This window comes from Nyctereutes procyonoides, unplaced genomic scaffold, assembly GCF_905146905.1.
Source record: "Nyctereutes procyonoides isolate TBG_1078 unplaced genomic scaffold, NYPRO_anot_genome, whole genome shotgun sequence".
Classification (NCBI taxonomy): Eukaryota; Metazoa; Chordata; class Mammalia; order Carnivora; family Canidae; genus Nyctereutes; species Nyctereutes procyonoides.
Genome location: NW_026575043.1, coordinates 25,866,882 through 25,881,320, shown reverse-complemented (window position 1 = coordinate 25,881,320; position 14,439 = coordinate 25,866,882). Strand labels below are relative to the sequence as shown.

At 38.0% G+C, this 14,439-nt stretch overlaps 1 protein-coding gene and 1 pseudogene across 6 annotated transcripts in view; one reads left to right on the top strand and one right to left on the bottom strand.

Annotated features, from left to right (window-relative positions):
• The window catches only part of SPIDR (scaffold protein involved in DNA repair), a 431,589-nt gene that overhangs the window by 376,310 nt on the left and 40,840 nt on the right, over positions 1 to 14,439 (bottom strand). The gene's annotated exons all lie outside the window — the stretch shown is intronic.
• Positions 10,369 to 11,089, top strand: LOC129507814 (E3 ubiquitin ligase Rnf121-like; annotated as a pseudogene).

The following is a 14,439-nucleotide window of genomic DNA, read 5'->3' as shown; positions in this document are numbered from 1 at the left end:
TGTTAAAATGTTTATGCTACCTAGAGCAATCTACACCTTCAATGCAATCCTTATCAAAATACCATTAATATTTTTTTTTCAGAGTTGGACCAAATAAACCTAAAATTTGTATGAAACCAAAAAAAAATCCAATTAACCAAAGGAATGTTGAAAAAGAAAACCAAAGCTGATGAAATCACAATTTCAAACTTCAAACTATATTACAAAGCTGTAATCATTAAGACAGGGTACCGGCACAAAAACAGACACATAGATCAATGAAAAATAATAGAGAACCCAGAAATGGATCCTCAACTCTATGGTCAACTAATCTTCCACAAAGCAGGAAAGAATATCCAATGGAAAAAAGTCTCCTCCAACAGATGATGTTGAGAAAATTGGACACCTTCGTGCAAAAGAGCGAAACTGGGCCACTTTCTTATACCATACACAAAAATAAACTCAAAATGAAAGACCTAAATGTGAAACAGAAATCCATCAAAATCCTAGAGGAGAACACAGGCAGCAACCTCTGTGACCCTGGCTGCAGTAACTTCTTCCTAGACACATCTCCAAAGGCAAAAATGAACTATTGAGACTATCAAGATAAGCTTTTCCATGCAAAGGAAATAGTCAACAAAACTAAATGGCAACCTACAGAATGGGAGAAGATATTTGCAAATGACATATCAGATAAAGAGCTAGCACCCAAGATCTAAAAAGAACTTAGCAAACTCCATATAAAAAAAAAAAAAAAAAAAAAAAACCACAAAACAAAAAAAATCCAGTCAAGAAATGGGCAGGACACTTAAAAGATATATTTCTCCAAAGAAGACATACAAATGGCCAACAGACATATGAAAAAGTGCTCCACATCACTCGGCATCAGAGAAATACAAATCAAAACCACAATAAGATACCACCTCCCACTGGTCAGAATGGCTAAAATTTGTAAGTCAGAAAACATCAGATATTGGTGAAGATGCAGAGAAAACGGGAACCTTCTTACACTGCTGATGGGAATGCAAGCTAGGATAGCCACTCTGGAAAATAGCAGGGAAGTACCTCAAAAAGCTAAAAATAGAGCTATCCTATGACCCTGAAATCGTCCTACTAGGTATTTACCCAAAGGATAAAAATATAGTCATCCAAAGGGGCACCTGGACCCCAATGTTTATAGAAGCAATGTCTACAACAGCCCAACTATGGGAAGAGCCCAGATATCCATGGATAGATAAATTAATGGATAAAAAAGATGTGGTCTATATATACAGTGGAATATTACTCAGCCATCAAAAAATGAACTTTTACTATTTGCAAAGACATGAATGGAACTAGAAGGTATTATGCTAAGTGAAATAAGTCAGTCAGAGAGACAATTACCATATGATTTCACTCGTATGTGGAATTTAACAAACAAAACAAAGGATCATAGGGGAAGAAGGAAAAATAAAAAAGATGAAATCAGGGAGACAAACCGTAAGAGGTTTTTAACTATAGGAAACAAACTGAGGGTTGCTGGAGGGGTGATGGGTAGGGGAATAGGGTAATTGGGTGATAGGCATTAATGAGGGTACTTGTAATGAACACTGAGAGTTATATGCAGCTGATGGATCACTAAACCCTGCCTCTGAAACTAATAATACACTATATGTTAATAATAAACAGAAGATATAACAACCATAAACATATATGCTCCCAACATCTGAGCACCAAAACATAATATGGAAATACTAACAGAGGGATCCCTGGGTGGCGCAGCGGTTTGGCGCCTGCCTTTGGCCCAGGGCGCGATCCGGGAGACCCGGGATCGAATCCCACATCAGGCTCCCGGTGCATGGAGCCTGCTTCTCCCTCTGCCTGTGTCTCTGCCTCTCTCTCTCTCTCTCTCTGTAACTATCATAAATAAATAAAAAAAATTAAAAAAAAAATACTAACAGGATCTTAAGAGAGAAATAGACAACAATACAATAAGTAGGGGACTTCAATACCCCACTATTCACAGTAGTATTATACAGACAGAAAATCAAAGAAACATTGGAATGGAACCATATTTTAGAATAAACAAACTGAACAGACATATATAGAAGATTCCAATCTACAGCAGCAGAATATACATTCTTCTCAAGTGCACATAGAACATTCTCCAGGATACATCATATAATAAGCCAAAAACTAACATTACCAAATTTAAGAACACTGAAATCCTACCAACTATCTTCTATGATCATAGGTATAAAATTACAAATGAATAAGAAGAAAGTGATTGTATCTTCAAAAATGTGTAAACTAAACAGCACATTTCTAAACAAACAAGGATTAAAAGAAGAAATCAAAAAGGAAATAAAAAGCTATGGCAAAACAAATGAAAACAAAAATATAATGTATCAAATTTTGTGGAATAAGCAAAAGTAGTTCTGAGAGGAAAGCTTGTAACAATAAATCCATGTTAAAAAATGAGATCTCAAATAAACAATCTAACTTTCCACCTTAAGAAACTATAAAAAGTGTAACTAATTTAAGCCCAGATAGGAGAAGGAAATAATAAAAATTACAGCAGAAATAAATAAAATAGGGACCAGAAAAACAACAGAAAGGATCAAAGAAACTAAAAGCTGGTTTGCTGAAAAGATCAAAAACTGACAAACCTTTAACTAGATTAAGAAAAAAGGAAAGAAGACTCAAATAAATAAAATCAGAAATAAAAAGGGAGACATTACAATCGGTATTACAGAAATACAAAATTACAATTATAATAGATAATTATATGCCAACAAATTACACAACCTAGAAATGGGTACATTCTAGAAACACACAAGATTTTACCAGGGCTGAATTAGGAAGAAATATATAAATCTGAATAGACCAGTAGTAAGTCATGAGATTGAGTTGGTTATCAAAAAAATTCCAACACAGAAAACTCCAGGGCCAGACAGCTTTACTAGTGAATTCTACTCGAACATTTAAAGAGGAATTAACACCAAATCTTCTCAAACTCTTCCAAAACATGGAGGAAGAGGAAACACTCTGAACTCATTCTACAAAGCCAGTATTACTTTGATACCTATAATAGACAGACAGCCATCACCAGAAAACTATAGATCACGATCTCTGATGAATATAGATCGTTAAAAAATCATCAACATATATCAGCAAAACAAATTCAAGAAAAAATTAAAAGGATTATATACCATAACCAAGTAGGAATTATCCCTGGGATGCAAGGATCGCTCAACATATGTAAGTGAATAAATGTAATCCACATCAGTAAAATGAAAGATCAAAATCATAAGTTCATCTCAATGGACACAGAAAAAACATCCTTTCATGATTAAAAAAAAATCAACAGACTTGTTATGGAAGGAACATACCTCAACATAATAAAAGCCATGTATAAGAAACCAACAGCTAACATTATACTCAATGGAAAAAAAGGGAAAGGGTTTCTTCTGAGATCAGACAAAGTGAGGTTGGCTATGCTCACTATTCCTATTCAATATAGAACTGGAGGGATGCCTGGGTGGCTCAGTGGTTGAACATCTGCCTTCGGCCCAGGGTGTGATCCTGGGCATCTGCCTTCGGCCCAGGGTGTGATCCTGGGTCCTGTGATCAAGTCCCACATCGGCCTCTCTGCAGGGAGCCTGCCTCTCTGCCTGTGTCATTGCCTCTCTCTCTCTGTCTCTCATGAATAAATAAAATCTTTGAAAATATATATATAGCACTGGAAGTCCTATCTAGAGCAATTAGGCATAACAAGAAACAAAAGGCACCCAAATCAGGAAAAAAGTGGAGTAAAACTGTCACTATTTGCTAACTATGATCTTGTATATAGAAAATCCCAGAGTCCATAAAAAAAAAAATAGGAAGAAATCAATGATTTCACTAAAGTTGGTTATAAAAATCAACTTACAGAAATCGTGGCATTCCTTTACACTAATGATGAAACATTGGGAAAGTAAGAAAATTATCCCAATCACGATAGCATAAGAAACAATAAAATACGTAGTAATAAATTTAACCGAAGTGATGTGAAAAGCACTAATAGCAAAGGCAAAAATCAACAAACAAATGAGACTACATCAAACTCAAACTCAAAGCTTCTGCACAGCAAAAGAAAAAAGTAAGAAAAATGAGATGACAGCCTAACAAATGAGAGAAAATATTTACAAACTATATACTGGATAAGAGATTAGTATACAAAAACATAAAGAACACAATTTAATAAGAAAAACACAATCTGTTAAAACATGGACAGGAAAATTAAATAGCCATTTTTCCAAAGAGGACATCAAATGACCACCAGGCACATGAATAAATGCTTAACATCACTAATCATTAGGGAAATGAAAATAAAAACTGTAATGAGATATTACCCCATGCCTGTTAGGAAGAGACAAGTACTAGGGAGAATGTCATGGAAAGGGAACACTTTTACACTGTTTGTGGGAATGTAATAAATGTAAATAAATCCAATGACCACAGAAGACAATATGGAGGTTTTACAAAAAAATTAAAAATATATCTATCATACTATTCAGTAATTCCACTTCCAAGTTTATAACCAAAGAAAATAAAAATAGGATTTGTTGAGATATAGACACACCCATTTTTATCACACATTATTCATAATAGCCAAGATGGGGAAACAACTCAAATAGCCATCAATGGCTAAAAGAATTTTTTTAAGATACACACAAACACACACAGACACACAAGCATACACATAAAATGGAATATTAGTTGGTCATGAAAAAGGAGGATCTCCTGCAATTTATGACAAAATGGATGGACCTTGAGTATATTATGCTAAGTAGATAACTCAGATACAGATGAGCACTACATGTTATCACCAACATGGAGTATATAAAAATCAAATGTGACAACAGAGAGTAAAATAGTGGTTACCACATGATAAGAGTGAGGGATAAGATTGGTGGTATTTAAGAGTAGAAACTTTAACACTAGTAAAATAAGCCATAAAGATGTGATGCCCAATACAATGAATATAGACAATAATATTGTACTACAATGATGTAAGATGATAAATACTGCTTCAATGGCAATCATATCACAATATATAAATGTATCAAAATAACACACTATATACCTTAAGTTTACACACTATATACCTTAAGTTACAAAACGTAACATGTCAAATTTATCAAATAATAATATAGAAGTCACAATCTTTTTAAATAAACAAAAAACCCACAAGGCTTCTAGCAACACTAGGTATTTTAAAAAGAAAGTGATAAATTGGGATCCCTGGGTGGCACAGCGGTTTAGCACCTGCCTTTGGCCCAGGGCGCGATCCTGGAGACCCGGGATCGAATCCCACGTCAGGCTCCCGGTACATGGAGCCTGCTTCTCCCTCTGCCTGTGTCTCTGCCTCTCTCTCTCTCTCTGTGTGTGTAACTATCATAAATAAATTAAAAAAATTTAAAAAAAAAGAAAAAAAAAAGCCCAAGTGTCCATTGAATGATGAAGAGATAATAAAGATGTTGCATGTATAGACACACACACACACAGGAATATTACTCAGCCTTAAAAAAATGAAATCTTGCCATTTGCAATGACGTGGATGGAGCTACAGTATTATGCTAAGCAAAATAAGTCAAAGAAAGACAAATACCATATGATTTTATATGTGTAATTTAAGAAACAATACAAATGAGCAAAGGGAAAAAACGGAAGAGAAAGAGACAATCCAAGAAACAGACTCTTAATTATAGAAAACAAATTGATGGTTTCCAGAACGGAGATAGGTGATGGCAAGTAAGAAGAGTACTTGTGCACTGGCTGTTATATTTAAGTGTCGAATCACTATATTGTACACTTAAAACTAATATTATACTGTATGTTTACTAAAATCTAAATAAAAACTTAAAAAATATTTTTTTAATTTTTCTTTATAATCCTGTTATGGGCTTGAAATGTGCTCCCCCAAAATTCACACATTGAAGTCCAATATGCTCACAGACTATGCAAATAGCATCATTTATGAAGTATCTCTTGTAATATTTCTCCAACTGAAGGAGATGTCTTTTTATTGTTGCAAGGTTTCTCTATATAGTCTGGATACAAGGCCTTTACAGATAAATTTTTTTATGTTTTCTTTTTAAAGATGCTATTAATTTATTCATGAGACACACACACACAGAGGCAGTGACACAGGCAGAGGGAGAAGACTCCCTGTGGGGAGCCCAATGTGGGACTCGATCCTAGGACCCCAGGATCATGACCAGAGCCAAAGGCAGACACTCAACCACTGAGCCACTCAGGTGCCCCTACAGATAAATGTTTGTTATTATTTTATCTCTTAATGGTGGCAAAAAAAATTTTATTGTGATGAATTTTAATCTCTAGCAGTTTTAAGACTTGTTGCTTTTTGTAGCCTACCAAAGAACACTTAGACTATTCTCTACTTTTTCTTCTAGAAGTTTTATGGCTTAACTTTTACATTTAGATCTATGATCTATCTTAAGCTTTGTGTGTATGACACAAAGAGTCAAGGTGACTTTTTATCTATGTGACTAATCATTCCAGCACTATTTGTTTAAAAGCCTTTGTTTCCCCCCATTGGACTACTTTCTTTGTCAAAAATAATTTCTCAGCTCTCTAATTTGTTCCACTGATCTTCCTGTGTATCTTTATCCACAATCACAATCTTGATTACTGCAACATTAGAGTAAATCAGGAGGTGTAAGTTATCTACTTTGTAATTCTTCTTCAACACTGCTCTACAAAACCTACCTCCTTTATATTTCTATATGAATTTCATAATCATCTTGCCAATTTCTACCTAAAGAGAAAAGGCCTGCTAAAATAATGACTTAGCCACATCAAGATGGGTGGCAGAGGCAGATGCTGTCCTGCCATAAACCTGACTTCGGTGCAGTAAATTGCAAATGGGAGGGAACTAACAAACCCAGAATTTCTCCCTGAGGAGCCAAAAGTTCATACCCCTCATCAGACACTCCAACTTTTCATATCTACACCTGAGAGATTATACTCAAAACACGTGTCTTTGAAAATCAACTGGCCTTGGATACACAAGACCCACAGAGCTGTACCAAACTGAGACACATCTCTTAATGTGGTCATGCTAAGACTTACTCATTCTGCAGCCCAGAAAGAGCTCTTTGGAAAGCACCCAGACTCTACGTCAAAGAAATACATCTGCTAGTCCTAGACTGTCACCTGAGGGGCTGGGGCCTGCCGGGATACCCTCAGGGGAAGGAGGTGCTGCTGGGTGCCATTGGTAAGTTCTTCCACTAACTTACTAAAGCTAGTAGATGCCTTTATTTATTTATTTATTTATTTTAACATCAGACTTTTCTGTTCATGGTGGATGCCATCTTTATCCTCTAACAAGTAGGAACCACTTTGTGCTCTTCCTCTGGCTTGCTAAACCAGCAGGCACCATCTTTCTTTTTCCTTAGAGGACAGGTAGCATCTTTGCATGGTCACTCTGCCACAGTCCTCAGTGCCACTAGGTCTTGAAGGGGGGCTTTTATGCAAACACCCCAGTTTTTGCAGCTGCAGCCCAGGCGTGCTCCTTGACAGCCTCACTCTGGGGGCCAAGGAGGCTTACTTTCTTGGATCCCATGGGCACTCTACAATCGGACACAGTTCTTTGCAGAATACCATCCCCTGCACACAAAGCAGAGTGAAACACACCCCTAGTGTTTCTGAGAAAGTGGCCTATTTGCTTGTCCAGGATCTTCAGCCTGAGAGTTAGGTTTCTGGTCTAGCATACATCTAGGTGCCCATGGACACACTTCCAGTAAAACAGAGGCCACTGGGTACCATCTTTGTGCTCCCCCTCTGCTTTGCTCTAACTTACTAGAATCTCTCAAAAAGTTCCCTTGCCTGGCACCTTGATTTTTACAGCTGGTCCCAAGGAACATATCTACATCACCTGGCTTCAATGGCCAGTGGGGCTTACGCTCACAGGTCTCATAAGACTGTCACCAATGGTGAAAAAGTTTTTAAATAGCTACCACCCTCAGGGTACAAGAGGCAAGAGACCCAGAAGTTCAGTCCATCTGTGAAAGAGGCCCATAAGCAGAGCATCAGAGCTATGGCCTGAGGGACAGAGTGCTAATTAAATATACATCTAAAGGCTGATTGTAAACTGGACCAGAGATCTCAGAAGATGGGTGCTACATTCACACTCACCCTCAGCTGAAATCCAGAGCACCAGTCTCTTGGAAGGAAGCTCTAACATGTGTTTGGTGTTCCACTTTTTACAAATGGTGTCCTGCTGTTTGTGGCTGCTACAGAGGGGATGCCCCGTGAACATGTGGCTGTGGTCACACTCTGGCTCTGGCCAGAAGGGCCTGTATTCTTGGCTCCCATAGGACTGTAACAATTGGAGGGACAGTTCTTAGTAGGGTGCCACCCCCCAGGGCAGCTCATAAACAACAGACTGAAACACATCCCCAGCGTCTCTGTTAAAAGAGACCTATTTGCTTGTATTGATGCTTCAGGTCTGGCATACACCTTAGAGGCTATAGAAATACTCACACAGAGCATGGGTAGAGGGACACTATCATTGTGTCCGCTCTCTCCCTCACTACAGCGTGCCAGTATCTCCCAGGAAGAAGCTTATACACTAGTATGAAGTGTTGATTTTTGCCCCTGTTGTTCAGAGCACAACTTCAGATCTCCTGCTCTGGTGGCCGACAAGCGTAAGCTTGTGGTCCCACAGAACTGCATACACATACATATGTAAAAGTTGCCGCCTAAAGATCTGACTTCCAATCAGCCTGGATTTAGGTTCTTTTTTTTTTTTTTAATTTTTATTTATTTATGATAGTCACACAGAGAGAGAGAGAGAGAGAGAGGCAGAGACACAGGCAGAGGGAGAAGCAGGCTCCATGCACTGGGAGCCCGACGTGGGACTCGATCCCGGGTCTCCAGGATCACGCCCTGGGCCAAAGGCAGGCGCCAAACCGCTGCGCCACCCAGGGATCCCTGGATTTAGGTTCTAGCTGAGATATTCCCCTATGGGACACTAACAGGTCTTGGCACATCCTCAAAAACTTGGAATTACTGAAAATAAATTAGGTTGCTTGGACAATAATAAAGGATCAAGAGACAACCAAGAACTAGGGCAAGGCTGAATGTCAAGGTTCATCTCCTACAAGAGACACTCTTCAAAGACTGGGAGAGGTGACTATTTCATTTAATGCATAGAAACAAACACAGAGTTAAGCAAAATGAAGAAACAGGAATGTGTTCCAAATGAAAAAATAAAACTCCAGGAAAAAAAAAATCCTTAATGAAACAGAGGTAAGTAATTTACCTGATGAAAAGTTCAAAATAATGATCATAAAGATGCTTTCCGAATTTGGAAGAAGATAACACAGATAGATAAACACAATGAGAACTTCAAAAAAAAAGAGAAAATAGAAGAAAGACCAAATGGAAGTCACAGAGCTGAAGAATGCAATAACCGAACCAAAAAATACACTAAAGAGATTCAACAGCAGACTGGATGAAGCAGAAGAATCCGTGAACTCAAAACAGGGCACTGCAGATCACCCAATCAGAGCAGTAAAAAAAAGAATGAAAAAAAAATATATGAAGACAGCCTAAGGGACTAATTGGAAAATATCAAACAGACTAACATTCACATTATATCTGTTGCAGAAGGAGATGGAGAGAGAAAAGGGTAGAAAACTTATTCGAAGAAATAGAATGGCTGAAAACTTCCCTAACCCAGAGAAGGAAACAGACATCCTGCTCCAGAATGTTCCAAATAGGGTGAACCCAGTCACCTACACCAAAATACTTTCTAATTAAAATGCCAAAAGTTAAAGACAAGGAGAGAATCTTAAAAGCAGCAATCAACAACTATAATATGTATTAAAAAAAAACAAACAAAAAAACTCCAGCAGATTTTTCAGCAGAAACTCTTCAGAAGAGAGTGACACAATATATTCAAAGTGCTGAAAGGAAATAAACTTCCAACGAAAATACTTTACCCACCAAAGTCATCTTTCAGAACTGAAGGAAAGATAAAGGGTTTTCTGGACAAAGTAAATCTAAAAGAGTTCATCTACACCAGCATTTCAAGAAATGTTAAAGGGACTTCTTTGAGCTGAAAATAATAAGTGCAAATTCATAAGAAGAAAACATAGGAAACCAACTTGGAGTTGTCCGTACTAGCAGTTTTCAGATGGCTCGGAAGGTGACAGTGTAGCTTCTCTGTGAAACAGAGGGGAACAACTCACACCTAAAAGAAGGTCACTGTATTGTAGGAGTGGGAGTGCCTCTGTTTCCACTGCACCAGGAGCAGCTGGGTCACTCCCAAAGTAGCCATGAGGATGAGGACCATTTCAGCCTGCATGGCTTTGTGGCCATGGTGCTTGGTATGCATGCATGGGTGTGCAACTCTCCACTCCTCCTCTGGAGCTGTCTGACATACCAACCTCATCCAGCTCCCGTTCCCCAACAGTACCTCCTCCAACCTCCACCTCCATCACTGCCACCATCTTCACCACTAGTGCAGACACCCCAGGGTTGGTTTATAAGTAGTTCTTATTGATCTATAAAATCAGTTCTGTCATTGGCATCACTAGTTACATGGCTGTCATGTTTACCCTCTTTGGTCTCTATCATTCAAGTTCAAACCAGAAGATGCCATGGACTTTGGTATTTCTCTCTTCTTCTATGGCCTCTACTATGGAGTTCTTGAACAAGACTTTTGCAAAAATGTGTGCAAACTACATGGCGTCTACCATAATGTTCTAAAGTAAGGCAGGTATGCCTAACAAAAACCTCTCGAACAGAGTGTGTGCCGTGCGTGGGCAGCAGATCTTGGTGGATGTCAGTGAAGACAGTGTCATCAATAACATATATAACATATACAAGCTGTATTGCAATCACGTATTCCACAAGTTCTGCATCCTCAGTGGTGTACTGTGGAAGGAAACAGATGTGTCCCTACTAAAAAGAGAAGGTGAACTTCGAGAGAAGTTCAGCAACCCCTGCAACAGGCTTCACATCATGTTTGGGCAACTGCTAGATTAGTTTTGACATTTGGCAGCATGACAGCCCTATAATCATTAGCCTGGTGCAAGGCGTCCTAGGCCTGGAATAGTGAGGAAGAAGAGCATCCACCTACTATGGACCTCAGGGAACTCTCCTTCCTGCCCTCCAAGATATCCTGGAAAGACTGAATGGGGCACTTGAGCCCCTCAGGGCCATTCCAGGTGTATCCAGTCTGGAGAGGGAGATGATGGAGAGCCAGCCAGTGGGGCTGCAGCGGTGGAGGCTTTTTAAAAGAAAACTATTTTGATACATACTTTTTTAAAAAATATGAAAGTATAAATCTCATTGGTAAAGGTAAACATATTGTAAAACTGGTGGATTAATCACTTATAAAGCTAGCACAAATGTTAAAAGACAAAAGTAGTAAAAATAAGTATAACTACAATCATTAGTTAAGGGACACACAGGACAAAAGTATGTAAAATGTGGCATCAAACCATAAATCATAGGGTAGGAGGGAATAAAAAGGAGGAGTTTAGAACACATTCTAAACTATATTCAAACTTAAGTTATCAACTTAAACTACAGTTATAAATAGAGGTTGTTATACTAAGCCTCATGGGAACCACCAAGCAAAAACCTAGGGTATATTCCCAAAAGATTTTGAGAAAGGAGATTCTTCACCAAGAAAGCAGAAGGCAGATGATATTGGTGTTACTGGAGGGCCCAGGGACTCTGGAATGTAAGGCCACAGTGCCTTCCATGGAGGCTTTAGTAGCAGCATCTAGGCCAGGGCCAAGGCCACAGAGCTCCCAGAGGCAAGACCAAGGACAGGAGTGGATCTCCATCACTAAGCTGGGCCACCTGGTCACAGACATGAAGGTCAAGTCCCTGGAGATCTATCTCTTCTCTCTGCCTATCAAGGAATCTGAGATCACTGACTATTTCCTGGAGATATCCCTCCTCAAGGATGAGGATTTGAAGATTATGTCTATGCAAAAGCAGACCTGTGCTCATCAGCAGGCCAGGTTCAAGGCATTTGCTGCCATCAGAGACTATATGGACACATCAGTCTGGGCATTTAAATGCTCCAAGGAGGAAGCCACTGCCGTCCATGGGGCCATCATCCTGGCTAAGCTCTCCATCATCCCCATGCAACAAGGCTACTGGGGGAACAAGACCAGTAAGCTGCACACTGTCCCTTGCAAGGTTACAGGCCACTGTGGCTCTCTGCTGGTATGCCTCACCCCTGCCCCAGTGCACTGGTATTTTCTCAGCCCGTGCCCAAGAAGCTCCTGATGATGGCTGGTATTGACAACTGCTACACTCGGGCCAGGGGCTGCACTGCTACTCTGGACAATTTCACCATGGCCACTTTTGATGCCATTTCCAAAACCTACAGCTATCCCACCCCTGACCTCCAAGACTGTTCACTAAGTCTCCTTATCAGGAATTCACTATCTTTTAAAGACCCACACCAGAATCTCCATGCAGAACATGCAGGTGCCAGCTGTGGCCACCACACAGATTTTATACAAAAAATAATAATAATAAAGTGAATTAAAGCCTGTTTAAAAAGAAAAAGGACTATGAGAAAGGAATCTAAGCATACCACTAACAAAATTATCAAACCACAAAGGAAGCAACCAGAAAAGGAACAGAAAGGAAATACAGAACAGCCAGAAAACAATTAACAAAATGGCAACAAGTACATACCCATCATAATTACTTTAAATACAAATGGACTACATTCCACAATCAAAAGACACAGAATGGTTAAGTGGGTTAAAGAAAAAAAAAAGGCATCTGTATATACTGCTTACAAAACACTCATTTCAGATTTCAGATTTAAGGATATACACTGACTGAAAGTGAAGGAATGAAAAAGATATTCCACGTAAATGGAAACAGAAAGAAAGCTGGAGTAATTATCCTTAGACAAAGTAGACTTTAAAGCAAAGACTATCCTAAAAAATAAACAAAAACGGCATTACATAATGAAGAAGGGATTGATCCACAGAAAGATATAACACTTGTAAATATTTATGCACCCAAACTAGGAACACCTAAATATATAAAGCAAATATTAACAGACTTAAAGGAAGAAACAGACAGCAATATAATAATAGTAGGGAGCTTTCATATACCACTTTCATAACACACAGATCATCCAGACAGAAGATCAATAAGGAAACACTGGACTTACATATTTACTAGATGAACTGAACAGATATATACAGAATATTCTATCCAAAAGCAGAATACTTGAGAATATTCTTCTCAAGTGCACATGGAACATTCTCCAGAACAGATCATATGTTAGTCCACAAAACAAGTCCTACTAAGTTTAAGAAGACTGAAATCATATCAACCATATTTTCCAACCATAATAGTAGGAAACTAAAAATCAATTACAAGAAGAAAACTGGAAAATTCTTAAATATATGGAGATTAAACAACATGCTACTGAACAACTGATGGGGTCAATGAAGAAATCAATGGAAAAATAAAAAGATATCCTGAGACAAATGAAAATGCAAATACAATGTACCAAAATTCATGGGATATAGCAAAAGCAGTTCAAAAAGAGTTCATGGATTTAATTGCTCACCTCAAGAAAGAAGAAAAATCTCAAATAAACAACTAACATTACATTAGGAAAAAAAAAGAAAGTTACGTCCAAAGTCAGTAGAAGAAAGAAAATAACAAAGTAGAAATAGATTAGACTAAAAAGACAATAAATAATATCAATAAAATTAAGCGTTGGTTCTGTGAAAAGATATACAAAATTGGCAAACATTCAGCAAGATTCAGCAACAAAAAAAGAGGACTCAAAATCGGAAATTACAACTAAATATAAAGAATCACAATATACTACAAGAACAACTACATGCCAACAAATTTTACAATCTAGAAGAAATGTATAAATTCCTAGAAATACCCAATCTGAGACTGAATCATAAAGAAATAAATTTTAACAGACTGATTACTAGAAAAGAGATTAAATCAGTAATCAAAAATCTCCCAAAAAACAAAAGTCCAGGACCACATGCCTTCATGGGTAAAGTCTACCAAACACTTAAAGAATTAATGTCAATCTTTCTCAAATTCCTTCAAAAAACAAGGTGATGGGAACATGTACAAGCTCATTATATGCAGTCAGTATTACCCTGATACCAACACCACGAAGGACACCACAAGAAAAGATACAGTTCTAGGTCAACATCCCTGATGAATATGGGTGCAAAAATTTTCAATAAAATATTAGCAAACCAAATTCAACAATACATTAAAAGGCTCATACACCATGATCAAGTGGGTACTATTCCAGGGATACAAGGTGATTCGACATCGGCAAATCAATCAACATGATACACCATATAAACAAAATAAAACATAAAACTCATATGATCATTTCAATAGATGTAGAAAAAGATGACAGAACTCAACATCCATTTA